This window comes from Lissotriton vulgaris, chromosome 8, assembly GCF_964263255.1.
Source record: "Lissotriton vulgaris chromosome 8, aLisVul1.2, whole genome shotgun sequence".
Taxonomy (NCBI): Eukaryota; Metazoa; Chordata; class Amphibia; order Caudata; family Salamandridae; genus Lissotriton; species Lissotriton vulgaris.
In genome coordinates this window covers 959,763,439-959,787,457 of record NC_141696.1, presented here as the reverse complement: position 1 = coordinate 959,787,457, position 24,019 = coordinate 959,763,439, and the positions used below count along the sequence as shown (strand labels likewise).

General features: G+C 45.1%; 1 pseudogene; it reads left to right on the top strand.

Moving 5' to 3' along the window:
- The first annotated feature begins 14,449 nt into the window (after positions 1–14,449).
- LOC147698182 (coiled-coil domain-containing protein 43-like) lies at positions 14,450–15,017 on the top strand (annotated as a pseudogene).
- Positions 15,018–24,019: the final 9,002 nt, after the last annotated feature.

The following is a 24,019-nucleotide window of genomic DNA, read 5'->3' as shown; positions in this document are numbered from 1 at the left end:
ACGTTTTTTTCTCCACCAACAGGCTGGCACTGGGCATAAATGTGGACCCCACAGACCTCTCCTCAAAACACTCCTGTGCCTGTGAAAAATCAGAAGAAGAAGGGTCCTACAGTCTGAAGAACAAGAAGGAAGATTGGGCTTGCTTGCCTTGAACCCTGGACCCCAAATGTGACTCCAAATGTTTGTTGGATGATCTCCCTTTTGACCAACTGGGGCAGAAGAAGGTTCTAGAGCCTCTGATTCTGAAACTTCCCAGCTGACCAGTTTCAACAGTACGCTCCCTGAACCCTGCTGCAGGTCTCTGCTGTAGTGAGTCCTAACCACCCAAGTGGTGCCTCCCAGGTCTTGGGCCTTTGACTGGTATGAGAGTGTATTCCTTTCCAAAATGCAAAAAGTGGGACTTAGAAACTTTTTGCCAGTTTTCTTCTTGGAGAACAAACAGAGACCGGAGTCACAGTCAAATCGGCTGCCGTTAACAGTGAATCGCCGGTTGGCCTCAACTTACCAGTTTGCCCCGCTGAAGGAGATCCAACTTCTAGAAAAGTTTCTAAGTCTGAACTGTAGCTTCTAGGTAACTGAGGCTGCAACCTCGGAAAAGGAGCAACAATAAAGGAGCTGCCACCTCTGAACGTGATAGGGTAAGAGAAGAGACTGTTCTTTGTGACAATGTATCTCTTTGCTACTCTATGTCTATGTGATATTTTTCCAGTGTAATGGGAGTGGTGTAACACAGATAAGAAGGCATTCATATGCAATTTGGCTGGGTTATTAGAGTTTCATATAACTTGTGGATGTACAAAGGTTTGGCTGAGCAGAAATGGGGGTTGATGATTTATAGACACCTTTTTCAGCAGGGAGAATGGATGCCTACATTACAAGTGATAGTGTCTTTGTGAGGCAGTGTGTGTCTAAAGTGTGGAGCTTGTCACTTACTATGTTTATTTTGGGTCAAAACCTTGAAACTCAAATCTTACTTTAATGATAAATGACTTAATAGTTTAGGAGAGTCTAGTAGAGGGAGAGAAAATATTAATACTTTCTTGATCCAATCCAGCTGTAAACATCTTCACCAAGAATATGACAATGCAATTTGAGGTAGTCATATTAAGTGGTGTAGGACATCATTTGAAAGTAGGCAATAGATTCCCCTTAAACACATTACATGTGTCCCAACGACCGGGGGAGGAATATTGCACAATGCATCAGCCCTACTGCAGAAGCATGTGCATTGTAGGACCAAGAAAACCTTTAGAATGACCCCATTTACTGTAGATGTCTTCACACCCAGGAAAGGACATTCCAAGAGATAACTTACTTTCCCATAGCCTGGAAAAATGCTGGGATTTACACTTGGTATAGTGTTCATGAATGTCAGCGAGTCTGCAGGGTAGATGCCTACATGCGCCACTACTGCTACATTGCACTTGGTAGAAAAGGACTGCAATGTGTCATTAGCATTTCCACCATATTTCAGTACTGTACTGTACAATGGATACTTGTTGATATTAAATTGGGAGGAAAAGCTGCTGGTGCACACGGCAGCATGATTATAAAATACTTTTGAAATGCAAGTCTGGACAAAGTGGGTTTGTTCACACAGGTCAAATGACAACTTCTTCTATGCTAGGGGTGTGCGAAGTGGTGATGTTAGGTGACTCAATTGTTCAAATGTTTTTTTTGCTTTGTGATACCTACAAAGTGCAAAATTCACTAAAAGGTTTATAACAAGTGGTAGCTATAGTGGCTCTTCACAACAGAAAGAAATTGTTCCTGCCACCTGGGAGCAAACCTCTAACACTCTGTTTGTGATAGTGTGGGCGATCAGTTAGGCACATCAGAGGATAGTGCTAAGCAATTGTTGTACTTACAGGGGCAATAAATGAGACAAACACAAAAAAATAAATCTGAGACCAATAAGCAAAAATAATACTTATTTGTATATAATTTTTCAGACCAAGAGCCTGGTTCATAGGTAACAACTTAATTTCTTATGATTTAAAACAGTTAAAAAAATAGTTCACTATTGTGCGCAGTTAGGTACAATGATTTCCTATGAGAAAACATTAAAAAATGCATAATAAATTGTACAGTGGGATCTCGGGGTTTACCTTGGATGGTTAGGATAGCATCAGGCCAATGTCTAAAGTTCCACCTGTGTATTGTCAGGAGCCTCCTGGATGTGGCCATGATCAGGGTGCTGGAGGCGAGGTAGTTAGTATGCTACAGAGAAGGGGGCCACCTCAAAAAAGGCTGCACAAGCGGGTTTACAGGTGAGTCAGAAGGATCTCAAATGAAGGATCAGGTTGGAAGGGCCTCAGGAGCATGGGAGCACAGCTGGCTCACCTGGACCCAGACCGGGCGGGGTAGGTGCAGAGCAGGTTGGTCAGACGGATTCTGTGTGTCAAGATGGTCTTTGTGGTCAGTGAGAAGCAGGTTGCAGGGAAGATTTCCAGACAGCTGGGCCACTCACAAAGTGGGTCTCAGGGATCCCAACATCCTTTCTGGGCAGTTGGAGTCTGGATTGATCTTTTCAATCCAGTTCTAAATGGCTCTAAGGTGCACAGATATATTTGCATGCTTCACACATCCTTGCATTCATTAGGTATGCAATCTCCTCTCGTCTAAGGTTCCGAAAGCAGTCAATGCGCCTAAAAGGTAATAAACACGCTGCCGAGGCTGTGTACAAAGCAACTCAATGTTAGCGTGCTTTGTTTTCCTTATGTGCTTTTTCAGGCTTGATGTTGTAGATGTGTTTACCCTTATAATTACTGTTGTCCTAAGCGTCTTGTTTATCTGTCTAATTGCTAAGATACCCGTGCATGCTAATGTCCCGTAGTAGCCAAATGCGCGCCAGAAGCATTATGTAAGTGCAAAATGTTTCGAATGCCCGGGAGTTAGAACGCTGCTTTTATGGACGAGAAAAACGTGAATATTAATTGGTCAAATGGGTTGCAATTTTAAAAGAATTAGCCCTCGTTGTGTTTTTTACTTCAAATGTGTCTGCATCTGCAGTCTTTTGGTTTCTTCTCCGCAGCCGCATTTACCGGGATACTCGCCAAATGTGAAATTAGCAGCAATACTACCGACATTTTTTAATTCTATCCTCTGACTAAATTACAAATCACTGCCCTTACCTTCACAGGTAGAGTGGTGTTTGATCCACAGAAAGGCAAATGGATCTAGAAAGATATACAGTTTACAAATGAATTTGATGGGGTGCTAGAAATGCCTTGATTACAATCGAATAATCTCAGAACTGATTCCTTCTTATATTTACTTATAAGAAAGCCCCGCCTACCTGCCAGTCATTTCTATACAATATTTGGAAAGTTTATTAAAATTCCTCTTCGATCCAGTAGGACCCATGAAAGGACTCCTGTTCTGTACAATACCCTAGCCTGAAGCGTAGCTTAGGCCCAAGAAGAGGAAGGGTGGAAAGAAAAGGTCTGAGAGGAGGAAGAAGAAATGTAGGGGCATATCAGCAACAGACGGCGATAAATATCGCAAATCGAGCTTAGCGCTTTTATGATTATCGCTGTCTTTCGCTGGAATTTGTTGCCTGGTTAGATCGTTATCAACACAGCGTTACTCCAGAGCAATAATGTTCCAGCGATATCCAGGGAAATGGGCCAACATCACTGGAAAACAAGCGATGTTGCACTCAAAACGGTGATAGCCTTGGTGATACGACCCTGTGGTCGTATCACCATAATCCACCTCCCATGTTAGGTATGCCTTAGGCAGAAATTTAACAGACGTTAAATTCCTGCGTTAAGGCATAGTTAATGCAATGATTATTATCGCTAAGGCTCTTTGTTGATTTCGCAAAGTTGCCTTAGCGATAATTTCCCATGTAGTTTTCCCAGCCACGCCCACTTTGCATCTCATTAGCGATGTTTATCGCTGAGATGCCAGGGGTTGGGAATTTGGCAGCTAACATGCCCTAATGCATGTTAGCGCCGCCTTGTTGATAGGACGTTACAATTATCGCCGCTTTATTGGCAAAAAGTGCCTCTAAAGCGGCGATAATGCCTTTGATGATATGCCCAGTAGACATTATCTCTTCATCCTTCTTCCCTTTCCCCATCCTTTATTTAAGACAACGTGCTCAAGCCTTTCCAGCAGCTTCAGAAGTGCACAAGAAAGTAAAGAGCACCGGTGCACTTTAATACACAACTTTAATACAAATGTCACTGATCATCGGGTCTCATGAACAAGGACAATGAAGTTACTTTTTAACTAAAAAGACACATAGCAGCTGGGAAAAGCAAAAGCACATCATTCGCCATGCTGCCTGAGTGAGGGCAATGCATGAGGAAGCATAGCAGGAGCACCATGACATATTTTGAACTGAGATTTCCTGGATGATCGTGAGAATTCAGATCCCTTAAAACCCCAAGCAAACACATGCTTTTGCTTCTTGAACGACGTATTTATCATGACATGTAGCTTAGAAACAAAATGATTGTTACCCAGGAATGACAGGTAGAGAACCAACATATTTTTAAAAGCTGCATTTTAACAAAATACCTATGGCCCTGAAAGTACAAAACAATGTATCCACGAGGAAATTTGCTTGCAACTCCATTGTAAGAAAAAAATCAGCCCAATTCTCTACTTCAAAAAATGCCATAAGCAAGGATTGTAAATTGGTATCCAGCCTCTGTGAAGCATAGGAGGAATATGTTGATGTGTTCATGGACAGATTGAGATTAGGGTAGGCTTTACAAAGGGAACTGTTGAAAATAACCATCTTTTGCATTGTTACCCCAGATTTTTGCCTTCTTTTGCTGATCCCGGTGCTAACAAGTTCTAAAGTGCTTATGTTCCCTTATAAACATAATTAAATTGGTATACTACTGATTTGCACATTTAATGTACTTGTAAGGCACTTTTATATGGTACTACCTGCACTCGGAGCCTGTAAATTAAATGCTATCTGTGCACTGCAGCACTCATTGTGCACCCAGTACATTACCACTGCAAAACATGTCTCCAGGCCTGCCATTGCACCCCATCTGGCCAGCTTTAAAACTGCTATTTCGTCCTACCAAAATAACCCTTTATCCAAGCCTAAACCTTCCTTTTTAATACGTATAAGTCACTCCTAAAGTAGGCCTTTAATGCTTTGACAGGGAACATCGTAGTTAAAAGTATGGCATGTATATTTAATGTTTTACATGTTCCAGCAGTGAAATACCTCCAAAGTCATTTTTCACTGTGACAAGGCTGACTCTTACATAGTTTAAGATTGGTTTACACTATCACATTCAAGAAGTGCCAAATTCAGTTTGGAAATAATTAGAAAAATGTTTCAAGGACTCATTTTAATAGTAATTTAGAATAATGTTCAGGTTGGAGTTTATATTACTTTTTGGGAATTTACATTTATAGAACGTTGTAATTTTCCTGCCAAAAACTAAAAGCATTCACCAGACTCTGATTGCTCCCCTGTTTTGAGGTTTGTATTCTTTCCAGACAGTTGACAAAGGGTCCTGGGTGTGGTGAGGGAGTTCTCCCATCTGGGGGCTGCGCCCAGCACCGTCCTGAGATTCCTAGGATGCCTACCCTGTCCCTGGCAGATGAAGCCCACTCCTAGGCCTGTCTCTCATTTAGGTCGCTATTAAGGCTAGCTCCTACCAACCAAGGGAGGGGAGAAGTTGACTAAAACCAGTTTAAGTGGAGGACACACGTTTTTTTCTCCACCAACAGGCTGGCACTGGGCATAAATGTGGACCCCACAGACCTCTCCTCAAAACACTCCTGTGCCTGTGAAAAATCAGAAGAAGAAGGGTCCTACAGTCTGAAGAACAAGAAGGAAGATTGGGCTTGCTTGCCTTGAACCCTGGACCCCAAATGTGACTCCAAATGTTTGTTGGATGATCTCCCTTTTGACCAACTGGGGCAGAAGAAGGTTCTAGAGCCTCTGATTCTGAAACTTCCCAGCTGACCAGTTTCAACAGTACGCTCCCTGAACCCTGCTGCAGGTCTCTGCTGTAGTGAGTCCTAACCACCCAAGTGGTGCCTCCCAGGTCTTGGGCCTTTGACTGGTATGAGAGTGTATTCCTTTCCAAAATGCAAAAAGTGGGACTTAGAAACTTTTTGCCAGTTTTCTTCTTGGAGAACAAACAGAGACCGGAGTCACAGTCAAATCGGCTGCCGTTAACAGTGAATCGCCGGTTGGCCTCAACTTACCAGTTTGCCCCGCTGAAGGAGATCCAACTTCTAGAAAAGTTTCTAAGTCTGAACTGTAGCTTCTAGGTAACTGAGGCTGCAACCTCGGAAAAGGAGCAACAATAAAGGAGCTGCCACCTCTGAACGTGATAGGGTAAGAGAAGAGACTGTTCTTTGTGACAATGTATCTCTTTGCTACTCTATGTCTATGTGATATTTTTCCAGTGTAATGGGAGTGGTGTAACACAGATAAGAAGGCATTCATATGCAATTTGGCTGGGTTATTAGAGTTTCATATAACTTGTGGATGTACAAAGGTTTGGCTGAGCAGAAATGGGGGTTGATGATTTATAGACACCTTTTTCAGCAGGGAGAATGGATGCCTACATTACAAGTGATAGTGTCTTTGTGAGGCAGTGTGTGTCTAAAGTGTGGAGCTTGTCACTTACTATGTTTATTTTGGGTCAAAACCTTGAAACTCAAATCTTACTTTAATGATAAATGACTTAATAGTTTAGGAGAGTCTAGTAGAGGGAGAGAAAATATTAATACTTTCTTGATCCAATCCAGCTGTAAACATCTTCACCAAGAATATGACAATGCAATTTGAGGTAGTCATATTAAGTGGTGTAGGACATCATTTGAAAGTAGGCAATAGATTCCCCTTAAACACATTACATGTGTCCCAACGACCGGGGGAGGAATATTGCACAATGCATCAGCCCTACTGCAGAAGCATGTGCATTGTAGGACCAAGAAAACCTTTAGAATGACCCCATTTACTGTAGATGTCTTCACACCCAGGAAAGGACATTCCAAGAGATAACTTACTTTCCCATAGCCTGGAAAAATGCTGGGATTTACACTTGGTATAGTGTTCATGAATGTCAGCGAGTCTGCAGGGTAGATGCCTACATGCGCCACTACTGCTACATTGCACTTGGTAGAAAAGGACTGCAATGTGTCATTAGCATTTCCACCATATTTCAGTACTGTACTGTACAATGGATACTTGTTGATATTAAATTGGGAGGAAAAGCTGCTGGTGCACACGGCAGCATGATTATAAAATACTTTTGAAATGCAAGTCTGGACAAAGTGGGTTTGTTCACACAGGTCAAATGACAACTTCTTCTATGCTAGGGGTGTGCGAAGTGGTGATGTTAGGTGACTCAATTGTTCAAATGTTTTTTTTGCTTTGTGATACCTACAAAGTGCAAAATTCACTAAAAGGTTTATAACAAGTGGTAGCTATAGTGGCTCTTCACAACAGAAAGAAATTGTTCCTGCCACCTGGGAGCAAACCTCTAACACTCTGTTTGTGATAGTGTGGGCGATCAGTTAGGCACATCAGAGGATAGTGCTAAGCAATTGTTGTACTTACAGGGGCAATAAATGAGACAAACACAAAAAAATAAATCTGAGACCAATAAGCAAAAATAATACTTATTTGTATATAATTTTTCAGACCAAGAGCCTGGTTCATAGGTAACAACTTAATTTCTTATGATTTAAAACAGTTAAAAAAATAGTTCACTATTGTGCGCAGTTAGGTACAATGATTTCCTATGAGAAAACATTAAAAAATGCATAATAAATTGTACAGTGGGATCTCGGGGTTTACCTTGGATGGTTAGGATAGCATCAGGCCAATGTCTAAAGTTCCACCTGTGTATTGTCAGGAGCCTCCTGGATGTGGCCATGATCAGGGTGCTGGAGGCGAGGTAGTTAGTATGCTACAGAGAAGGGGGCCACCTCAAAAAAGGCTGCACAAGCGGGTTTACAGGTGAGTCAGAAGGATCTCAAATGAAGGATCAGGTTGGAAGGGCCTCAGGAGCATGGGAGCACAGCTGGCTCACCTGGACCCAGACCGGGCGGGGTAGGTGCAGAGCAGGTTGGTCAGACGGATTCTGTGTGTCAAGATGGTCTTTGTGGTCAGTGAGAAGCAGGTTGCAGGGAAGATTTCCAGACAGCTGGGCCACTCACAAAGTGGGTCTCAGGGATCCCAACATCCTTTCTGGGCAGTTGGAGTCTGGATTGATCTCTTCATCTGGATGTAGGTTGCAGAGGATCCAGTACCCCATGTATTGCTTCAGCAAAGCTCAGGTAGGTCCTGGTGTCTTCACACCCGGAGAGTAGACAGATCTGACCCTCCAGAGCTGGTGTACCTCTTCTTATTTGGTTGCTGCATCAGCATCACCGGGTAGCGGCAAGTAGGTAGGCTGAACTTTGCTGGTTCGGTGCATGCTGTCTGCAGGGGGAGAGGCTCCTCTACTCCATGAAAGTCCTTGGGCAAATTTGTGAAGTTCTGAACGTCCTCTGGGGCTATTAGAGTCCTCACAGTGGCAGGATGAGACAGCACTCCACAATAGTTGAGTATTTACAGCGACAGGCAGGGTTGTGCACCCAAAGTTTACAGCAGGCACTTGGTTCTCAGGTTCAACATCTCTTTTGTGTCCCTTTTCTTCTTATGTCCATGGAATCTGAAGATCTGTGCCAAGGGATGCCACCTAAATACTACATTTAGGGACATTAAAGGGAGTGACAGGTAGTAGTCAATGGGCTACCTACATTTAGGGTGCCTACACCCTCTATGTGATCACTTCCTGAGGGAAGGGACACAACCCTGACCTGATAGGCTAATTCTCTTCAACCCAAGATGCAGGAATTTGAAAAGTCGGATCCACATCACCTGCTCCACCTGATGGGTGGTGTTGGCTGACTGTGGGTGCACCTCCTAACCTTTCTTAATTTCTTGCCTATCCTCCCACCAAAAGTAGGGTCAGGACAGGAGGGTTGGCATTCTCCACTAACTGGGGAGTCCTGGGTCACATTTCAAAGGCAGCATGTCCTATGAAGCTTTCAGCCCTTGATGGCAGATCCTTCTTGGAGGAGGTGTGAAATACCCCCACTCAGAGCATGCTTTGTTACTAGCCACTGTGAGTGAAGGTTCTCTCCCCAGGAATCCAGAAACATGTCTAGTGGTGTCAGGCTGGCTGAGACCAGTCGGTAACCCCACTAATAGTTGATAGGTGTCCAGGGGGCACCTCTAACGTGTCCTCTGTATGCATGTATTATTAAATCAAACACTGGCAGCAGTGAGTCAAGTCAAGTCAAGTCAATAAATTTATATAGCGCGCTACATACCCAGAGGGTCTCAAGGCGCTTGAAGAAGGGTGGGGAATTACTTGTCAAATATCCACGTTTTAAGTTGCTTTCTGAATGCTAGGTGGTTCTGAGTAAGGCGAAGGTGAGTGGGAAGTGAGTTCCAGGTTTTAGCTGCTAGGTAGGAGACGGATCTACCTCCCATGGTGGTTTTATTGATGCGAGGTACAGTGGCAAGGGCTTGGTTGGAGGATCGTAGCTGGCAGGAGGGGGTGTAGAAGGACAGTCGTGTGTTGAGGCATTCGGGTCCGATTTCGTAGAGTGCTTTGTGTGCGTGGGTTAGGAGCCGGAAAGTAATTCTCTTATTGACGGGGAGCCAGTGGAGGTTTTTCAGGTGACCAGAGATGTGTTCTTTACGCGGGATGTCTAATATGAGCCTGGCTGAAGCGTTCTGGATGCGTTGGAGTTTTTTCTGGAGTTTTGCGGTGGTACCGGCGTAGAGGGTGTTTCCGTAGTCCAGTCGGCTAGTGACCAGAGCGTGGGTGACCGTTTTTCTAGATTCGGTGGGGATCCAACGAAATGTTTTTTTGAGCATGCGAAAAATGTTGAAGCAAGATGAAGAAACGGCGTTGACTTGTCTGTTCATCGAGAGTGAGGAATCCAGGATGACGCCTAGGTTCCGTGCGTGGTCCGTCGGGATGGGTGCTTTTCCAAGGGCCTCTGGCCACCAAGAGTCATCCCAGGCGGAGGGGGAAGTGCCTAGGATGAGGACTTCTGTTTTGTCTGAGTTCAGTTTCAGACGGCTGTGTTTCATCCAGTCAGCTACTTCTTTCATTTCTTCATGCAGGTTGGTTTTGGCAGTGTTAGGGTCTCTGGTGAGAGATAGGATCAGTTGAGTGTCATCGGCGTAGGAGATGATGTTGAGGTTGTGTTGGCGTGCGATGACCGCGAGGGGGCTCATGTATACGTTGAAGAGGGTGGGGCTGAGTGAAGAACCTTGTGGTACGCCGCAGATGACTTCAGTGGCCTCAGACTTGAATGGTGGGAGGCGGACTCTCTGAGTTCTTCTGGTGAGGAACGAGGTGATCCATTGCAGTGCTTTTCCTTGGATTCCGACGTTTCTGAGGCGTTGTAAAAGGGTGCTATGACAGACCGTGTCGAAGGCTGCGGAGAGGTCGAGGAGGATGAGGGCGACTGTGTCTCCATTGTCCAGTAGAGTTCGAATGTCGTCAGTTGCTATTATGAGGGCGGTTTCAGTGCTGTGCTTGGCTCGGAAGCCGGATTGTGAGGAGTCGAGGGATTTGTTGGTTTCGAGGAATGCGGTGAGCTGGTTGTTGACCGCTTTCTCGATGACTTTGGCCGGGAATGGAAGGAGTGAGATAGGGCGGTAGTTTTTGAGTTCGGTGGGGTCAGCTGTGGGTTTCTTCAGGAGGGCGCTGAGTTCTGCGTGTTTCCAGCTTTCCGGGAAGGTTGCGGAGTTGATGGAGCAGTTGATGACGTCTCGGAGGTGCGGTGCTATAATGGAGTCTGCTTTGTTGAAGATGTGGTGAGGGCATGGGTCTGTGGGGGATCCTGAGTGGATAGAGTTCATCAGACGGATGGTGTCCTCAGTGGAGATTGGCTTCCAGTCATTGAGGATGTTCAGGGGGGGTGGGGGTCCAGCAGGGGGTTGGGTGGGTTGGTCTTCGGGTCGGTTGTCGAAGCTGTTGTGGATGTCTGCAATTTTGTTGTGGAAGAATGAGGCTAGGGAGTCGCAGAGGGCTTGAGAGGGGGTGATGTCCTTGGAGTTGGCTGAGGGGTTGGTAAATTCCTTGACGATGTTGAATAGTTCCTTGCTGTTGTGGGCGTTGTTATCTAGTCGGTTCTTGAAAGCGGCTTTCTTGGCATTCCGGATCAGTTGGTGGTGTATGCGGGTGGCGTTTTTGAAGGCGTCCTTGGTGCTGGTGGTTGGGTCTTTTTTCCAGGCCTTCTCAAGAGAGCGACAGAGTTTCTTGGATTTATTAAGATCATCGTTGAACCAGGAGGCCTTCTTGCTGCCTAGTTTGAATTGTCGTTTTTTCAGTGGTGCTAGGATGTTGGCGCTGTTGGATAACCATTGGGTGAGGTTGGTGGCTGCTTGGTCGGGGTTTGAGGAGTGGGCTGGGGGGTTTAGAAGAAGCGATGAGGAGATCTGGTTGATGGTGATTTTGTTCCAGTTTCTTTGTAGAGTGGGTTGGGGGTGGTTGTTGGATGTGGGCTTGTTGTAGGTAAAGTGAACACAGCTGTGGTCCGTCCAAAGGAGAGCTGTGGTGTGGCTGAAGGAGACATGTTTGCTGGAGGTGAAGATAGGGTCGAGTGTGTGACCTGCGATGTGGGTGGGGGTAGTGACAAGTTGTTTAAGTCCTAGGTTGGCGAGGTTGTCTAGAAGGGTGGTGGTGTTGCGGTCGTTGTTCTTTTCAAGGTGAAAGTTGAGGTCTCCCAGAAGGATGTAATCCTTGGAGGGGAGCGCGTGTGGAGTGATGAAGTCCGTGATGTCTTCACTAAATTGTGCGCGGGGTCCTGGTGGCCTGTAAAGGAGGGTGCCTCTGAGTGTGGTCTTGGGGTCGATGTGGATCTGGAAGTGAAGATGTTCAGAGTTGGTGAGATTGACGTCTGAGCTGGTTGAGATACGGAGGGATTTTTTATGGACGATAGCGATGCCTCCTCCTGTTTGGCCTGTACGGTCCTTGCGAATGATCTTATAGTCTTCCGGAATGGCAATGGTGATGTCTGGGGCTGATGCGGCGTTCATCCATGTTTCTGTTAGGAAGGCGACGTCCGGAGAGATGGTGTCTAGTAGATTCCAGAGGTCAATTGCGTGCCTGTGGACCGAGCGGGTGTTGAGCAGGATGCATTGTAGGTGGTTGGGGTCGGATATCTGTTGTGTGTTCGTAGATGAGGAGTTGTTCTTGGTGCCGTCGAACTTGCAGGAGTTGCAGGAAAAGGGTCCATGGGTGTGTCCAGGAGTGGCTTGGACGCAGTTGGGGGAACGGCCGGGGTTAAGGGCTAGGAGGGTGGTGGCATCGTAAGTAATGCGGGAGGGGTTGGCATTACGAGGACCAGGGGGAATGGCGCTGGGCGCAGTCCAGGCGCGGACGGGCGTAGACGGGCTTACCTTTGGCGCACCTTCGGCGCTGCCGCAGCGCGTGGACGCTGCTCGTTGGAGCATCTGGCATTTAAAGGATAGTGGAGGGGGCGGAGCGTGGGAGGGGGAGCAGGGAGGCGTGGGCGTAGGGGGAGGGATGGGCTGCAGGCACAACAAAATGGTGTCCAAACAACAACAAGAAGGACAGCACTACGCTATGGGCGCAATCAGGCAATCAGGGGGCAGTGCGGGAAGAGCGGACTAGCGGTGGAATACAGGAAAAATAATAAAACTTTAAATCACCACACAAAGCGATGCGGAGCACTACGCCACCGATCGGGAGAGGAGAGGAGCAGCGCTACGCACACAGCCACAATCTAGATTAAATATGCAAAGCAAGCAGGGCGGAGCGCTATGTTACAGCTCGAATGCTAAAGCAATTCAAAAGAGAAATAATGCAATGAGAAGCAGCGTTACGATACCACAGCTGGAGCGACCGCTTTCAAAGGAGTCAAGCAAGTCACAGAGAATCCCCAGCTTGGCCGTTCCTAGTGACTCGTGGGTGGGAGGGGGAGCAGGGAGGCGTGGGCGTAGGGGGAGGGACGGGCTGCAGGCACAACAAAATGGTGTCCAAACAACAACAAGAAGGACAGCACTACGCTATGGGCGCAATCAGGCAATCAGGGGGCAGTGCGGGAAGAGCGGACTAGCGGTGGAATACAGGAAAAATAATAAAACTTTAAATCACCACACAAAGCGATGCGGAGCACTACGCCACCGATCGGGAGAGGAGAGGAGCAGCGCTACGCACACAGCCACAATCTAGATTAAATATGCAAAGCAGGGCGGAGCGCTACGTTACAGCTCGAATGCTAAAGCAATTCAAAAGAGAAATAATGCAATGAGAAGCAGCGTTACGATACCACAGCTGGAGCGACCGCTTTCAAAGGAGTCAAGCAAGGATTTTTTAAGACAATATGTTTGGTACCAAACATCTGTACGTACAGTGAATGCATCATGGAGCTGGGGAACTCATATTGACAAGTTTCCAGCCCATGGTTTCTTTATAGATTCCCTGTGCACTTACAATTTCCAAGAATGCACTTGGAGATTGTAGGGTCATATCCACTCAGGCAGATATGTCCACACATGGGATATAGTGCACCCTGTCTTAGGGCTATAAGGCCTACTGTAGGGGTAGCATACCTATATCTCATGCAGGTTATGTGGGCATGGCACATTGGGATGTGTGCCATGTTGACTCTTCAGTTTTTTCTGCACCAAGACTCACAGCCTGCACTGGCAGTGTGCCTCTTGGTGAACGGTCCCTAGGCAGACCCTCCAGGATATCGCGATTTCGCGATTTGCCGCGAAATCGGCACTTTTGTGAAAATGCCGCGATTTTTACAAAAGTGCCCGCGAAATCGGCACTTTTGTAGAAATCGCAGCATTTTTACAAAAGATAATGTATGCCGCTATATCCTGGGGGTCTGCTTAATTTACCGCTAAGTGTTAAATGGCCTCTGGCAGTCGTGGGACCTTTTGGGTGAGATATGGCGGCTTCAGCCAGGCGAGCGATGCATTGGGGCACTTGCCCCCCCTGTGATGGTCCATTGCCTGGAAGTTAATGCCCAGCTCCCCCGCTGCTAATGGGCGCCGGTTTAAAGCAGCCTGCTTAATTCTCATTGTTATGATTACCCGCGCTAAAAGCCTGTTAAATACCACTTCACTTTATTCAGATGAGGATGGAGCGCGCCTCGCCAGGAGCTGTATATTTTAATCCCATTGTGGCTGCCAAGTTTTGCGAGTAAACCGTCCTCCAGCCAGGACCCTCTGATGGATTTATTGGGCCCTGGGACCTGTTACCTCCAATTTCATATTTCTCATTTTCAAATAATTCAAGCCCTTATGATGCCAAACAATAAATGAAAGTGTCAGAACCGGAGGCTCATAATACATATAAGTTCTAAGCCCGAGCATGCTTTCTGTATCCAGTGGCTGTCAACAGGTCATCCACTGCAAAGGCGGCGAGACTGGCTGGCAGTCAGAGCACTGTCCCAGTGTGGAATGGAGTCGTCTGGCTTCCAGGAGTGGCTGGGACGGAGGCTAGACGCGCTTGAGATAGATAGCGCTGTGTACACGGCCTATATTCAGGGCCTGCTGCGGGAAGAGGAGAGGGACGAGGACAGGCTGGATGCATTGCAGAGCGTTCTAGGTGCCTTCTTGGAGGAAGTTTCCTTAGACGATATTTGTCAAGAAATGTTCACAAAATGGTGTGAAGCAGAAAAATCATCACAATCTCAGGAGAAGAAAGAAGATGAGATCAAAGCGATTGCAAGCATGATGGAGAAGCAGGCCCAGATTGTAGTGAAACCGAAGGAAATTTCAGAGGAAGAGAAACAGAGAAAGGCTGCTGTCTTGGCACAGTACGCCAACATAACTGATGAAGAGGATGACCCGGATGAAGAGAAAGGAGCAGCTGCCACTGTGGCCATCCCTTTGGAAAAATCTCTTTAAAAATACAAATGTAGAAGACGTCCTCTGTGCAAGGAGGTTTGAAAAAGAATCCCTTCGAGAGGAATCCCAGAAGAAGAAGGAGCAGGACAAGCAACAGAGAGAGAAGGGACGCCTGTAATGCTGTTTTGCTGCCCTGGGCTGCTGACGGGCAGTCTTTTGCTTTTCGAGGGAAACAAAGTGTCTACATTGTAAGTAAAGCAAATATACATAGCTTCATGTTGTTAAATAACTAAAAAAACTAAGATATCTGTGTTTGTTGTAGGAAAAATGGGCAAATAAAATGCCGCTAAATTTCCATATTTGTGCCGCTAAATTTCCATTTTTGTGCCGCTAAATTTGCTAATCCATGCCGCTATATCCTGGGGGGTCTCCTAGGGCGGCACAATACATGTTGCAGCCCTAATGGACCCTCTTCAATTCCAATGCCCTAGGTACCAGAGGTACTATTTATTAGGAACTTGCAACAGGGTTAAAGTTGTTCCAATTGTTGAACAATTTTAGGAAAGAACAGTGGTACTGGGGACCTGGTTAGCAGGGTCCCAGTGCATCTCAGTCAAAGTTGCATAAAAAACAGGCAAAAAGTGAGAGATACTGCAAAATCCCAGGTTCCCATGCTGACGCATGTTTTTTACTGTGTCACTCAAAGCCCCATATCACTTGAAGTGTGTCACTATGCAAACCAGGCCCCAGCATGCTCTGGTTTACGAGACACATCCATTTATTATGGCAAGCTCAGGTGACATATTTCGGAAGTCCAAGCAGCCTTTCTCACAACAACTCTCTTTTTTTCAAACAATTCATAGATAGACAATATTTAAAGTGACGTGCACAAACCTAATACTGTTTACAAGCACCAAGATTCACTGTCCTTGTAAATCCCACCTCTGCTCAAGATAAATACTGTATACTTTTAATAATTCATTCTTCAATTAAGAAAAACAATATTTAAATTTCATAATCATTAAAAATCATAATAAAAAACTCAATAACTGGCAACTATTATTTTCTAAACATAAACTGCCTTAAAGTGCAAAGGTCTACCAAATATTTTTAGGCTAGTGCCAAAAGTACTATCAAGTTCTGAGTGCATGGTGGCATGTGCAAAACCATGGTTGCGTGCATAAGAGCCACATAAACATCAAAATTCATACATTTCAAAAATGTTAAATCTGAATTTAAAAAAGGTTAGGATAAAAGAGAAAAGATGGGAGTGACCTCAAAGCTTCGTCCTCATCTTTGTGACTGGGATTCAGCCCAAGTGGCCAAACCCTCTCAGAACGCAATGTTCACGTTTGTGGCTTTACCGTACAACTAATGATGTACTGTCCATGGGTTTGCTACACCCCTTTATGAACATTTAACTGGAGATGGAATTAACAAAACTCTCCACCAATGGATAAACTACGACTATACCCGAAAACCCTAAAAGTTCAAAATGTCTTCATTTTCTCAAATCAACACCATTGTAAGTTGCTCAAATGATCTTGGTAATAAAATCAATTCAAGCAAATAAATATATACATTCAACATTTCTACATGGGCTGAGCTGAATTCTTTCATGCTACAATTCCATCATTCAATCCTTTATAGATGTACAAATAAATCTTCACTATTCAAACGCACAAAAACTTCTGTATTTAGCCTAAGAATGTACCTGGATTCAAGCTGTCACAACAAAGTAAGAGAGATCCTCCACCCTGCTCTCGTACCTTTTTGAAGTGGCGTGCTACAGGGCAAGACTGCTCTTTATTTCTTATAGATCCAATGTGTTTGCAAAATTAAAATATGTACTTTAAGAATAATGCTGTCTATATACAACTTCGAACATGTGCATTTCAAAGCATAAACAGCAAATTAACTGCTGCAATGCAACAATTTCTTAATCATTAGAGATATTGTCAGAAAAAGGTACCTGCGTGGTGTTGACCTAGTGAATAAAGGGCTTATGTCTAAGGCATTTCTTGTAGACCCAATTCCATCTGGCCAACTCCCTCGTCTTTGTTTTTCAGGACTGCTCACCACCAGCTGTTCATGCATGGGTTTGGCTTGGCGAAACACATTGAGGGGCCTGTCCTGTAAATCTGGTTCTATCACATGGTCACTTTGAAGTAGGTGCCACTGGTTTTGAAAGATTTTCTTAAGTTCCTGATGTTTCTTACTAAAATATGTAATCAGGCATATCACTTGCTCACTTAGAGCTACTCTACTCTTATCAGAAAAGAGCAATTGGTCTCTAGTTTAATACCTCTTGGCTATACCCTTGAGCTCAGCATCTGATTGCTATATCAAGTTGGGCCTGATATATATACATATTCACTTAAAAAGTCAAAGGTTACAAAGTCGTTATAGTTAGGAAATAGAATTTAAAAAAAATTGTCACTAAAAAAACAAGTTACAGGGACAATATATTTCACTCATTCAAAACCAGTTAAATTCAGCAACTATAGTTACCTGAGTTAACTATAACGTACACTCCCAGAATGCACTGCTTATGACCTCACCTATTAAATCACTCATGACATGGTCATTGGCATCACTGATGACATTTCAAATGACATCACTAATGACACCATCCAGTGAGTGTAAATGTTTTCTAAGAGTTTATCATTGGTTAACATATATACTAACCAACTGCAAAAGGTAAATAAGTATACTAGGTGCACTATTACTGAGTGATACTGCTTCTAACACACATAATGCAAATGGCTGTGTGACTGTATGTATCTTTGTGTGTATGGGTATTTGAGTGGCTGTATGGGTGCATAAGTGGTTGTGTAAGAAGCTGTGTGGTGGGGTGAGTTGCTATGTGAGTGGCTGTATTGGTCAGTGAGTGTGTCAGTGGCTGTGTGGGTGAGTGACTGGTGGTATGAGTGGCTCTTCGGGTAGGTACGTGGGTGTATAAGTGACTGTATGGGTGAATGAGTGTCCGCATGACTGCATGAGTAAGTGACTGGGTGTGTAAGTGGTTGAAATGGTGAGTGAGTGTCTGTTTGAGTGGGTGTTTGGTTAGGTGCATTGGTGTGTGAATGGCTGAATTGGAGAGTGCGTGTCTATGTGAATGGCTGTATGAGTGAGTGAGCTGATGTGGGGGTGCTTGTATGGATGTGTGAATGGTTATATAAGTAGTTGTGAGGGTGTGTGAGTGAGTGTGTAAGTGAGTGCTGGTATGGGTAAGTGAGTGGCTGTTTTGAAAGGCTGTATGGGTGAGTGACAATGTGTGTCAGTGACTAAGTAGATAAATTAATAGGTGTGTGAGTAGCTTTATGGGTGAGTGTGTGGCTAAGTGACTGGCTGTATGGGTGAGGGACTGTTTATATGAGTGGCTGTATGGGTGGGTGAATGGTTGTGTGAGTACTGGTGTGGGTCTTGAACAAGTATGTGAGTGGTTGTGTGGGTGTGTGAGCGGATGTATGAGAGGTTTATGGGGGTGTGAGTAGGTGTGTGAGTGGTTCTGTAGAATATATCATCAGTGATGTCATAAGTGATTTCATTTGAGATGTTATCAATGATGTGATAAGTGATGTCATTGACAATATGGTAAGTGATCATAGGCAGTGCATTGCGGGGCATAAGTTATAGTTAACTCAGCTAACTATAACTGCTGAATTTCACTGGTTTTGTACAAGTGAAATCTGAGCCTAAAGATAAAGTCCATGTAACCTTTGTTTTTTTAGTGAATTTCTAAGGTTTTTTTTAAAATTCTATTTCCTAACTATTACTACCCTGTAGCTTTGATTTTTTGTAAGTGAATTTCTATGTTTTTTTCAAATTCTATTTCCTAACTATAATTCTATTTCCTAACTATAACGTCCCGGTAACCTTTGGTTTATTAAGTTAATTTCTATGTTTTTTAACTAGTTGTCATGTTTGCTGAGTGGTAGAGAATGGAGCAAGGCTTCTGAGCAACTCTCAGGAATCCTGCTGTGACAAACTTATTGGAGGTAACAGAGGGGAGGGGAGAGAGGATGTGGCCTAACGGCTAGGGAGATCAACCTTGAAGCTGGGGAACCAGGTTCAAGTCCCAGCAGGGACGCACAACATCCAGTGATTCCGGCAAAATCACTTAATCTCCCTGTGCCTGAGAAAAAATTAATGTGTTCATCAGAAATGCAACTGGTGCTAATGTAAAGTGCTCTGATACCTTTGGGTTTAGTATGCACTATATAAAACTCCCCCCACAAAAGAAAGGGCTTCTGGGCCACCAAGATACCTAAGCATCCAAGAGGACTTCATCTTCCAACCAACAGTGTGTCAGGAGATGCCCTTGCAGAGTGATGGAGAAAGGGGGCATAGCCCCTGAAGTCCTCTCAGCAATTCCACCATGTGGAAATTACTGAAGTTAACTGGAAGGCTTGTTGGCCCCCAAGGACACTATAGAGCCAAGAAGACTTCATCCCCAACCAGCAGTGTGCCAGGAGGTGCATTTGCAGAGTGGTGGAGAAAGGGGTCTATGCCTCCAAAGTCCTCCCAGAAATCGCTGTCTGCCAACACTTCCTGGTTTGTAGAGTTGGCAGCTAATCAGATCTCAGAATGAGATCGGAAGGGTTAATGGATCCTGAGTGTCCCTAGATATAGAACTGGAAATAACTTGAAATTTCTGACCGGATTTACACCAAATGACAAAACGTCACTTCCCTGAACCAAAATCTACCGTCCTGCTAAATTTGATGTAATTCCACTGTTCGGGCTGTAGCCATGTCTAGAGTTCCTATGAAAATGAATATGGGGAAAATGCATTTTGGGATTCTTCCTTTTTTATGGCCCCACTTGACAAATCACCCTGACATTTTCAAGCCAACAGATGAAGTGAGCGTCAAACTAGTTTTGAAAATGACATGAGGATTCATCAAATGACACCAAAGTTAGTGCCAAATGAAAAAACGATTTTCCTATGGAAAATAGGTCCTAACCATAACTACCTACGGGTGACCACCAGTAGGTAATATATATTCCAGTAGGTAGTTATAGTTAGGACCCAGTTTCCATATCAAGAGCATTTCTTCATTTGCCAGTAACTTTGGCGCCATTTGATGAGTTCTCGCAGAATTTTATATATATGTATATGTGAGTAGAAAGTTGCAGCCACCATTTTAGACATTGGGGATCACTCCCCCGCAGCAAGAACAAATATGAAGTGTAATGGAAAGGGGCAGAGTAGAGGTATCCTGACCCATTGGGAGTAATATAGGGGTCTTTGAGGAACCCCTGATGGGCACATGTTAGAATTGGCAAATCCTTTGTGATGCTCAGCATGGCCCCCATGTAACTTCACTGCTGATTCACAAATTTTGCCCACAAAACATACACTCACTCATACACCCACTGAGAACACCAAAAAGACACTCTCATACCCACTGACCGACCCACTCAGATACTCTCACACTCACTCAGACACTTATGTGTCCACTCATAGACCTACTCACAGACTCACACACCTACTCAGATACATATGCACCCATTCACAGACCAACTCAGACTCCCCACACATCCACTCACAGATCCACTCAGATACTCATGCATCCAGTCACAGACCCACTCAGACACCAATGCACTTACTGAAAGTCATAGAAAAACACACTCTCACACCCACTCACAGACCTACTCAGAGACTCAAACACCCACTCACAGACCTGCTCATAGGCTCTCATACCCATTGACAGACCCACTCAGATACTCTAATACCCGCTCAGACACTGATGAGCCAACTCATAGACCTACATGGAGACTCACACACCTACTCCTACTGTTAGATCTGGCATCATTGGCATGAGTCTCCCTTCCATTTTGATGGATTGCCTCCTCTTTTTTTATATGTTTTTGCTGGTTATATGCTTTGGGCACTGTGCCACTGCTAATCTGTGCCACAGTCTAAGTGCTCCCTATGTTAAATTGATGTACTAATTGGTGATTCCATGATTAGGTTATTTCCTTTACCTGTCACTCCCTAGTACAGTGCACCATGTGTGCCCAGGGCTTGTAAATCAAATGCTGCTGGTCGGCTTGCAGCACTGGTTGTGCCACCCCCAGAAGCAGCTTGTAAAGTGTGTTTCAGGTCTGCCATTGCAAGGCCTGTGTGCAGTCTAGTACTGCCATGACGACTTGGCAAGTGCACCCACTTGCCAGTCACTAAGCATTCCCTTTGCTTCTTATTAGACACCCCTATGGTAGGCCCAAGGGCAGGGTGCATTGTAAGTGTAAGGTAGGACATGCTCTGGTTTGTGTAGCATGTCCTGATAGTGAACTACAGCCATTTTAGTTTTTCATTATTGCAAAGCTGCCAGTTCTCCATAGCCTAGAATGGGCAGTTAGATTATTACATTCTTATAATCCTAACTGACTCAGGGAACATGGTAGAAATTCGAATTTAGTATGCCTGAACTCAGAATGATAACATGCATCTTTTAGTAAAGTTGGATTCAATATTCTGTGTTTAAAAATACAATTTTTAGAAAGTAGGTATTTTCTTGCTGAACTGTCCAGGCGGCCTGCCTCTGCTAGGTTATGTATTCCTCGTCTGGGTTTGTGAGTGACATGGCTGGGAGATTCCAAGAGACAGGCTGGGAAAGCCCAGTGGTCAATAGAGAGATCTGCATCTATATGGGAGGGAGGAGTTGCACCTGGGACCTGAATCAGGCTGGGCCTTCCCTCTACAATGCTGGCTCCCTCTCCTGTGGCTTGTCTGATGCCTTTACCCTGCACCGTGAACAGAGAGAAGGAATCTTGTCAACAAAGTGCTCCAGAGCTGCGCCTTCCCTCCCCTGTGCTGGCTCCACCTGTTGTGGGGCGTTTGATGTCTCTGCCCTGCACAGTGAAAGGATTGAGAGAGTCATGTAAACAAATTGCTCAGGAACCTGTTTGGACTAGGCAGGGGCCTCTCTGCCTTCAGAGAACAAAGGATTTTGGGGTATAAATATTAGGACCCTGATCTCATGAAATTAGATCAATTCTGGAACAAGAGACCTTTTGCCAAGGAGAAGATATAAAGGAAGTTGCAGGAGTTTGGACTGCCCCTCTGCCAGTGTGCTGTTTGCTGGGTTGGCCTGCAGTGCTTGCTTCATTGCCAAGGAAAGGAGATGGAATTTTTTAAGGACTTTCATCATCCACAGAATATTCCCCAAGAGGCATGAACTGTGCTTGCCTCCTGCTGCAGTCTCAGGGACAAAAGACTGCATCTCCAGTCCCCCCTATGAATTTCCTTGCTGGGAATTCTATCGACAGACATTTGTGTAGAGCTACCAGCTCCCAGCGACACGCTGGGAGCTGGTAGCGCGACGCATCAAGAGGAAGGGTGTCACCGCCGCAGCTGAAATCGTCGCATCGCCGGAGAAGCGAACCTTCGCTGCATCTCCCTGGAAGCGTGTGTTCATCAAAGCTGCCTGCTGTCGCATCACCGGAGAAGCGTGACGCCATCGAGAGAGTCGCCATCGCATCACTGGAGAAGTGTGTCACCTGGACTGTCGCGGCTCCCACGTACAGAGTCGTCGCAAGGCTGCCAGGGCGCCTATGCATCCTCATCACAGCGTCATTGCATCGTCGCATCAAGGGCGCCATCTTCTCACATCGCAACCGGATCATCGCATCACATCAAGGTGCCATCTTGCGCACCGCAACGGGCCCGCAGGCCGAGAATCTACGCATCACCTCTGCACCGGTAAGGATTCCAACTCAACCCCTACTCTGAGCAAGCATTGAGGCACGACGCATCATTTCCCCCAGGTCACGGAACAAACGCATCTCCCCTTTTGCGAGCCTTTTATTTACATTGCGTTACGCATCCAGGTACTTTGTTGAGAACTTTGTTGCATTTATCATCAACTTAAATTAAGCAACTTTTATCATCTTTAAAGCAATCTTAAGTGTAGTATTGTGGATTTATTTGTCATTTGTGGTCTTGTGTTTAAGTCTATCTAAAAATACTTATTTTTATAAAACCTATGTTGTGTCCATCTGTAGTGTTTTCCCCTGTATTACTGTGTATATTCACAAATGCTTAACACACTGCCTCTGAGATAAGCCTTTCTGCTCTTGACAAGCTACCAAATGGGTGAGCAGGGGTTATTAAGGAGTGTAATCCCCTTCTCCTGACTAAGAAGTAAGGGTCCCTATTTGAACAAAGGTGAACACCATTGCCAACTAGAGACCCCCAGATCTAACATTGGTGGTCAGCGGTGAGGATTTGGACTTTGCATTTTTGTTTCATATACAGTGATTGGTGTATACTACTAGTGAGTGCAGACACAACGCGACCACATACTTTTTTTATTGGAGTCTTTTTCCTTGGAACAGTTAGTTTTTCCTGAAAACTCCCCATTCTAACTACCATGAGAAAACCAGCATCTGTTGCATCTATGAAACTTGAATTTGAGGAAGAGAGGTTGGAAACCTAGACTTTGAAACAGCTCAAGCATTTCTGCAAGAAATTGAAAGCTGCTACACCAGGCATTTCTAAAAAGGATGACTAACAGAAGGCACTGAGGGCCTGGGTAGAAGCCAGAAATGCCCCTGATCTTGTGGTGAAGCGAGTTAGGGATGCAGATGGGCCCATTGAGAGGCCAGTGTTTTCAGCCATGGGAGGGGGACTCTCTTCACCTGGCAGCAGTATCTCGTCCAAAGCCCTGTCCCCCAGAGAGCTGGAAGAGAATAAGAATGGAACATGAGAAGATGTTGAGGGAGTTAGAAATCAAGGCCAAGGGCTTAGAAATCAATCTCTCTGGTGACAGCGCACCATCTGTGCCTTCAGAAGGCAGGGTACATATTCCCAAGGATGTCATCAAAGATTTCTACAAAACTGAAGATATTGGGCAGTGGTTTGCAGCCTATGAGATAGCAATGTTGGCCCACCGGGTCCTTGAGAAGGATTGGGGAGCGGAGTTGTGGGGCCGCTTTTTAACTGAAGGTAGGAATACTTTGTTAGACCTGCCCAGTGATAATAGGATGTCTTATGCCCACATGAAAGAAGCAGTGATGACAAAGTATGGTTTAACTCCATAACTCTATAGACAGAGGTTCAGGAATTGTAAGAAGTTGGAGGGAACAACTTGGGTAGAATATGTGTCTTTCTTTTGCAGAGCTATGGATGGTTGGGTGAGGGGTAGCAATGTGGATTATTTTCAAGCGCTC